The 8,969-nt window shown below is 40.9% G+C and overlaps 1 pseudogene; it reads right to left on the minus strand.

The window, feature by feature from the left end:
- Positions 1–430: 430 nt before the first annotated feature.
- On the minus strand, positions 431–910 carry LOC134809191 (large ribosomal subunit protein uL23-like; annotated as a pseudogene).
- Positions 911–8,969: the final 8,059 nt, after the last annotated feature.

An 8,969-nucleotide genomic window follows, 5' to 3' on the forward strand; every position in this document is an offset into this window, starting at 1 on the left:
TGAATAAGCTGGCTTCTCTGACCAGAATATTGCTAGAATGTAAGCACTGTGAGTACACAGGCCTCCATATATTTTGCTCACTGCTGTTTCCCTAGAGAAGTCCCTGGCATTTGGTAAAGTCTTGATAAATATTTGTTGAATGTTTTTATGGTTGAAATCATTGTTTATGTTCCATTAGCTTTTGCCATTTTTTTTTCATACCTCTGTATTAGTTTCCTAGGGCTGCCATAACAAATTACCAAAAACTTGGTGGCTTTAAACAACAGAAGTTTATTCTCTCATGGTTCTAGAGTTTGTAAGTCTGAAATCAAGCTGTTAGCAAGGCCACACTCCCTCCAAGGCTGTAGGGGGGTATTTTTCCTTGTCTCTTCTAGTTTCTTTTTTCTGGTGAAAAGATACATATATTTAGAATTAGCCAGCCAGACTCAGTTTAGATGATCCCAATTTTGTTGGCAACATCCAAAGCATCATAATCAGGACCCAGAAGAATATGTGCCTTCTTCTCTCTATCAGGCCTAACCAGGGTGTTGACCTTGGCCACATCAATGTCACAGAGCTTTTTCACAGCCTGTTTGATCTGGTGCTTGTTGGCTTTAACATCCACAATGAACACAGGTGTGCTGTTGTCTTCTGTCTTCTTCATGGGAGACTCAGTGGTCAGCAGAAACTTGATGATGACATAGTGGCCAAGCTTGTTTCTCCTGGGGGTGCTCTTTCGAGGATATTTGGGCTGCCTCTGAGGTCACAGTGTCTTGGTGGGCGGGGGTCGTGCAGATTTTCTTTATGTGTGTGTGTGTGTGGCTGTGGACACCTTTCAGCACTGCCTTCTTGGCCTTCAAAGCCTTTGCTTTGGCCTTGGCTTTAGGAGGGACGGAAGCTTCCTTCTTCATCTTTGGCACCATCTTGTGAAAAGCTCTCTTCTAGTTTCTGATGTCTCCAGGCATCCCTTGGCTTGTAGCTGCACAACTCCAATCTCTGCCTCCATCTTCACATGGTCCTCCCCTATGTCTGCTTCTGCTCTTCTTTTTATAAGCACATTTGTCATTGGATTTGGGGCCCACCTAGTTAATCCAGGATGGTTTAATCTTGAGATTCTTCACTTAATTTACACCGACAAAGACTCTTTTTCCAAATAAGATCACATTCACACTCACACGTATCTGAAGTTGGAACTTGGACATGTTTTTCATGGCCACGATGCAACCCATTACAATGTCTAACCACCAATATTAAGATTCTATTCATTCAAACACACATTTTTAAAATATCTATTATGTTCCAGGCACCAAATGGTGAGGATGCAAATATCAGCATGATGTGGCCACTGTCCTTCCTTAGCCAGATGACAACTTATCAAAGGTTTTTATCCTAATCCTTCTGTAATAAAATATATTTTAAATTCACATAAAAGGATATCTTATCTACTCTGAATCCCTTCGTATTAATTTTTCCATAAATTCTAAAGAACACTCTTCATTGTTACTTTTTCAATTGTCCTATTATTCATTTTTCAGATGTTATTAGCTCGAGGTCATTTCTTTCAAAAAATTCCATGATGTGAAACCATTTTAATTAGTTTCAACATATTTTCTTTCACCACAAGTCAAAGTACAGGAGCAGTAAACTTAGCAAGAACCCATTCATCCCTGTACCATTTTGTCATTAAGGTAACATCAATATCCCTCTGGCTGAGGTTAGCCATATCTTATCATGGCCTGGTTTCTTTGGACAGCAGAGCCTGAGAACATATAGGTAGTTTATTTGGGAAATAATTCCAGGAAGCAGGAGTGTCAGATGGGGGCGGTTTGGAGGGGAACAGGGGATCAGGGAATCAAGAGGGAGAAACTAAACAGGAATACATTGCCAATTGAGCCCTCACAATGCAGTAACTGGTTTTTGCTCCCGTAAGACTTTCTGATTTTTTTTTTTTTTGAGATGGAGTCTCACTCTGTTTCCCAGGCTGGAGTACAGTCACTGCAACCTCCGCCTCCCCAGTTCAAGCAATTCTCTTGCCTCAGCCTCCCGAGTAGCTGGGACGACTGGTGTGTGCCAGCTAATTTTTGCGTTTTTAGTAGAGATGGGGTTTCACCATGTTGATCAGGCTGGTCTCGAACTCCTGACCTCGTGATCCAACAGCCTCAGCCTCCCAAAGTGCTGGGATTACAGGCGTGAGCCACTTCGCCCGGCCTACTCCCTTACTTTCTTAGTAAACTTGCTTTCACTTTACTCTGTCATCTCACTTTTGATTTCCTTCCTGCATGAAGGCAAGAACCCATGTGACCTCCCAGGCTGCACCCCCTTGAGGTTCACCCTGTGAAAGAATGACTCACAGGACTCAGGAAAACACTGTACTTACAATTACTCTTTTCCCATAAAGGATACAAATGAATAGTCAGATGAAAAAACATATGATGGCAAGATCTGGAAGGGTCTTGAGCACAGGAGCTTCTGTCCCCAAGGAGCCAGGGTCTGCCACCCTCCTGGTACATCAATGTGTGCACCAACTGGGAAGCAGTTCACACCTCATCATTCAGAGCTTTTATTGAAGTTTTATTATGTAGGTATGATTGAATCAGTCATTAGCCACATTAGCCTCAGTTTCTGGCCTCCCCTCCTCAGCAGGCAGGGACTGGGGCTGAAGGTTCCAACCCTCTCACCACATGGTTGATTTTCCTAGCTGCCACCCCCCATCCTGAAGCTCTCTAGGGGCTCTGCCAAAAGTTACCTTATTAGCATATACTTGGATATAGCAAAAGTGGCTCATTATGAATAACAAAAGACACTCCTGTCAATAAGGAAATTCCAAGAGTTTCTGAAACTCTGTGGCAGGAATCAGGGGCAAAGACCAAATACTTTTTTTTTTTTTTTTGAGATGGAGTTTCAAAACTTGTCACCCAGGCTGGAGTGCAATGGCGTGATCTTGGCTCACGCAACCTCCGCCTCCCGGGTTCAAGTGATTCTCCTACCTCAGCCTCCCAAGTAGCCTAAATACATGTTTTGATTATTCACAGTACAACACATAGGGAGTGCTCACTGAACACTGACGATTGTTATTCTTGAGGTGTGGAAGCTGTGTCATAGACCACCATCATCACAACCACCCCTGGAACAAACACCTCTGCTGTGTTAACTTTTGAATTAAAAAAGTAAATCTTAATTTAAAAAAAAAGAATTTTCAGGCCAGGCACAGTGGCTCATGCCTGTAATCCCAGTACTTTGGGAGGCCTAGGCGGGCAGATCACCTGAGGTCAGGAGTTTGAGACCAGCCTGGTCAACATGGTGAAATCCTGTCTCTACTAAAAATACAAAAAATTAGCTGGGTGTGGTGGTGCGTGCCTGTAATACTTTGGGGGCTAAGATAGGAGAATCACTTGAACCGGGAGGTAGAGGTTGCAGTGAGCCGAGATCGCGCCACTGTACTCTAGCCTGGGTGACAGTGAGACTCCATCTCAAGAAAAACAAAATTCAGAGCAGAAGATTTGGAAATGTTACAGATCACAAGCTCTTTGGTTTCCCATGTAATAAAAATTAATACGGGGCCAAGTAGTTTTCCCAGTCAAGGTTTTTATTTTGGAGCTTGTGCTCAAGCTCAAGGAAGACAGTGGAGGTACAAGGACTCCCTGAAAAAGCTGGTTGGGGCTTTTTTATTAGGCAAAGCACGGGAATTAACATCAGGCGTAGGGTATGCAGGCTGGGTTGGGCAAAGCATGTGAAGGGTAGATTATTCAGTTAGCATATCTGGTTGCAATGTTTATCTTGAGTAATGGACCACCTGGTGCTCTGGCTGGCAGCAACAAAGCTGTAAATCAATTGTTCAGCATTCCTTCCCAAGGTGGGACAGTCCACAATATTTAGATTTCCTAAGCCAGTTTCTGGAATTCTTTACGTAAAAGGCATGGTTACATGTTATGAAAGCACGGAAGAATGGCTGTTTTCTTTGTGTGACTAAAGCCTTGGGATTCGTGGGCATATCACCAGCGAGTGGTGTGGGTTTTGTGATCAGTGGAACTAGAGAAAAAGGAAAAAAAATATGTGAAGGAGGAGCTGCATCCCATTCCTATTCTATCTCAGAAATAAGTTAAAGCAGTACCAGCTCAAGTTGACTTCCTTTGACAAAATGTCGGAAGCAACTATATTCTACCAATGCTTAAAACAAAAAATAAAAACAATTATTTTTTCAGGATGTCTAAATTAAGGCATTGAACTGAGGAAGGTTGGATTACCTACAAGTACAATAAACAGTTCTTGTACTTGAGGAGTTAAAATTCTAGGCAGGGAGAAATGACATTAACATGGCACTAAGCAGAATGAAGGATAAATAAGGGGTAAAAGAGTAAGTGAAGCAATATTGCAAGGCAGCTCTTGAGTACATTAATAAATGAATTCTATAAACAGTAAATGCCAATGAATAATGACTCCAGGTTTGGGAAATTAAGAAAGTGTTTACAGGAAGTTTCAGTACCAAGGTTGGTTGGATTGAAAGCTTTGTCAGGACAACAAGAGGACATTGAAAGAAGCAGAAGTACGGGAGCAAAAATTTAAAGACAGGAAAGACAACATGTGGTCCTGGGAAGATTAGTTCATCCTTACTAGTGTTTTGTGTTTAAAACAAGCAACACAAAGCTAGCAATAGCAATATCAAAATTCTAAAGAATCTCATGTTTATTCATGATCTTTTCACTGTGAGTAGACTGTGTTGATCTGTTAGCGAGTTTGTTTCAAAGGAGGAAAACATATTGAGGTCAGTTACAGAAATGGAATGTTTGAAGTCGATGAATTCAAGGAAATATATTCAGGTCACCAATACCTTGTGCAGAAATAGATAAAATGAAGAGGGTAAAGTGCAAATTATTTACATTCTTGAAACCACAAAAGTGAACTGAGCCAAGAACACAGCTGGAATGTGACCCAGTGGGGTAGGGAGTCCCACAGAGCCTGAACACACACCCACTTAGGCTTCCTTGGTTAAGACCTGACCTTCCCCATCTGATAATGGGAAAAAACACATCCAAAGGAAGTAAATAGTAATTACATGTGGAGCTAGTGGTTGTCTTTCTAGTTCCACCTTGGGATTGAGGTTACAAAAGATAACGTAGAGAGAAAACATTCTGAAGTTATTTATAATAGAGTTAAATTGAACTTAATTAAATGTTTGTTTGAGAGTTTATGGGCCCAAGTGGATTTCTCTCCCTGACCTTGGTCAAAGTCAGTCTATAATAAATCAAGTGTAGCATATCTACATGGTAGTGCATATTCCTTTTTTTTTTTTTTTTTGAGATGGAGTCTCACTCTGTCAACCAGGCTGAAGTGCAGTGGCATGATCTTGGCTCACTGCAACCTCCACCTCCTGGGTTCAAGTGATTCTCCTGCCTCAGCCTCCTGAGTAGCTGGGACTACAGGCACTCGCCACCATGCCCGGCTAATTTTTGTATTTTTAGGAGAGATGGGGTTTCACCATATTGGCTAGGCTGGTCTTGAATTCCTGACCTCGTGATCTGCCTTCCTCGGCCTCCTAAAGTGCTGGGATTACAGGCATGAGCCACTGTGCCCAGCCAGCAGTGCATATTCTATTGGTATTGCTACCTGAAGGAAGCTGGGAAATGGCAGGCTTATTCTTCTCTCCTTAGGATTATAGCCACTGCAACAGCCAGTGCACCCTAGAGAGCAGTGGGAAAAGCACAAAAGTCAATAGGAATGGCTAATCATTTCATTTAGCCTTTACAACACCAAGAGATAAGAAGAATAGACTTTATTGTTCCTATTTTTACAGGTGAGAAAACTGAGCTCCAGAAAGATTAAACAGTTTTAATAGTGATATCTCTTTTTAAAATCAAAGCATATAGGTGCTTTGATGCAAAACACAATGATATGAGCATTTCATAAATTAACATTTTTTCTATCTAGTCCATTAATATTTTCTTCTCTCTTTTTTAAAGGGTTTAAACATTTTCTTTTGAGGTTTGTTTTTTACTATTTTTGAGACAAGGTCTTGCTCTGTCACCCAGGCTGGGGTGCAGTGACGCCATCTTGGCTCACTGAAGCCTTGACTTTCTGGGCTCAAGCGAGCCTCCCAACTTAGCCTTCAGAGTAGGTGGGACTGCAGGCTCATGCCACCACACCCAACTAATTTTTTTTTTTTTTTAATTCATTTTATAGAGACAAGGTCTCACTAGGCTGGTTTCAAACCAGCTTAGATTCAGGCAATCCTCCCACTTTGGCCTACCAAAGTGCTGAGATTATGGCATGAGCTACTGCACCAAGTCCCATAAATATTTTCTATGACACTTGCTAAGGCTTTTTTCCTGTATATGGTGTGTTTAGGACTTGAACAAAGAGGTTTAATTCATTTCTCAGAAAGCTCAACACTTTTTTCACTCCTTCAAGTAATGTTTCATTTTGCTTTGTTTGATCAATAGTTCTTTTCTCATTTCTAATTTAATAAAGCACAACTCTTCTTCCCAGACAATGGAAAGCCTGAATCAACAATAACAATTTTTGTGGGCAGATTCCATGGGGAGGGATACAAAGTATCAAATTGCTATGTGAAGAATTGAATTTTATAACATTCTGGGAATCTGTGAAGGAAAAAATAAAGCCAACACAGGGTTTCTTGGCCATAAATTGTAAACATAGTGTTCTATAGTTGGGTGCCATTCTAACGGAGGCAGCCCTGGTACAGATGACAGTGTTACTAACAACTCTAATGGAAAACTTGCATTTGAGTCTCATCTCTACTGCTTACTAGGCATGTGGTGATAGATGGGACACTACACCTTAGTTGCATTTTCAACAAAATGAAGATAATAATACCTCCTTGAGATATTGCTAAAACTATACATAACACAACATCGCAATATCCACAGAGTCATCATCTCCTGACCACCAGCACCATAATCAGCAACATCTCATAATAAATCACAGGAGTGGTTATTAAGGAAAAAAGAGAAAAAGCCTATATCTTAATAATAATATACTAGTCATTCTAGATATTTGATCCTCTTTTATTTCCATCCAATTTCCAATTGACTCATTTACATTTATTTCACAACACTAAAAAGGAACTATTGAATGTTTGTTGGAAAGGCCTTTGGATTGCAAGTTAGTGATAGCCATTTCATTGTAAAGCAGAAACACAAAGGTTTATAGAACCTATGTGTAGTTTATATAGTCTTTTATGCTTCCACTGTATAAAAGAGTGATCAATATAAAATAGAACCACAGAAGCAACAGACTGTAGATAGAAGTTTGGAAAGCAAATAACTTGAACAAATTGGTTTTGGTGAAAAATAATGTACTCTGATTATCCTAACCCCAAAGTATACATCATCCCTAGAGTGCCACATGACCATCCTGGGCATTTCTTTTAGAATAATATAAGTGCCTAAGAAGCCTCAGGAACTTGGAATAAAATCAATTAGTATTTGCTGTAATTTCCATAGCATGTGTGACCCTTGGGTTGAAGAGTTAAAAAGAAATGTATGAAGCCTAGCCAAGAAGTCTACAGTGGAGGAAAAAGTATTTGTCTCAATTTTACTCCAGAAATTCTGTTCTTGAATGGGAATGTAGACAAGAATGAAGAAATTCATTGAATGAAAATACTAATTTATATCCGTGGCACTTAGTCAACTAATTTGTTTCAGGCTTTTAATAGTTGAAAATGTTGGACCAGCATTTATTTACTTTTGTTTTTTAGAGATGAGGTCTCACTTTGTTGCCCAGGCTGTGCTCAAACTCCTAGGCTCAAGTGATCCTTTTGCCTCAGCCTCCCAAAGTGCTGGGATTATAGGCGTGAGCCACTGGTGCCTGGCCTAGATCAGCATTTCTAGAGTCCAACAGGAGTGTTAGTGTTTTAAAGAAGAACGTACCTTAATGGTTTTCAAATTCTTCAGGCAGCAAGTCTGGAAATCATGATGCTTTTTGTGGAATCTCATGAAATACTAATATATTTAACTCATATTGTGGCAGACTGGCTCCATGCTCATTACTCTTGTTTCTTTTCCTGGCACATGTGACAGCTCCACTTTCCAGCCTCCCTTGACCTTCAGTTTGAGCCATTTGACTGGAGTATGACCAATGGAGTATATATAAAGCTGCTGCTGACTGGACATATGACCAGATGCACCATCTCTTTTCCCCTTCTGTGGCAACCACAGAGGCCACACGTTACAGAGCATAACATGAAGGAAGCACAGAAGCCTGAGTCGCTGCTTGAAGGAGAAACTCCCAGGGGGCCAAATAACCAGAAAATTCTACCTTGGATTTTGCTTAAATAAGAAATAAATCTTTATTGTGTTAATCCACTGAAATTTGGAGAAGATTTATTACAGCATTTAGTGTTACTTACTGTGATGGTTAATTTTAGGTGTCAATTTGCCTGGATTAAAGAATACCTAGAAACCTGGTAAGGCATTTGTATTAGTCCATTCTCACACTGCTATAAAGATACTACCTGAGACTGGGTAATTTATTAAGAAAGGAGGTTTAAACGACTCACAGTTCTGCATGGCTGGGAAGGCCTCGGGAAAGTTACAATCATGGCGAAAGGCGAAGGGGAAGCAGGCATATCTTACATGGTGGCAGGAGAGAGGGAAGAAGGGGGAAGTACCAGAAATTTATCAAACAACCAGATCTCGTGAGAACTCACTCACTACCACGAGAACAACATGGGGAAAACCACCCCCATGATCCAGTCATCTCCCACCAGGTCCCTCCCTCGACATGTGAGGTTTACAATTTGGATTACAATTTGAGATGAGATTTGGGTGGGCACCCAGCCAAACCATATCAGCATTGTTTCAGGATGCATCTGTGAGGATGTTTCCAGAAGAGATTAGCATGTGAGTCTGGATGAACTAGGTGGGGAAAGTGGTCTGGCATCATCCAATCTGCTGGGGGACCCCCCAGAGAACAAAAGCAGAAAAAAGGTGAATGTATCAACCTATCTGCTGGAGCTAGGATACACTCTTCCT

This window comes from Pan troglodytes, chromosome 21 (assembly GCF_028858775.2).
Source record: "Pan troglodytes isolate AG18354 chromosome 21, NHGRI_mPanTro3-v2.0_pri, whole genome shotgun sequence".
Classification (NCBI taxonomy): Eukaryota; Metazoa; Chordata; class Mammalia; order Primates; family Hominidae; genus Pan; species Pan troglodytes.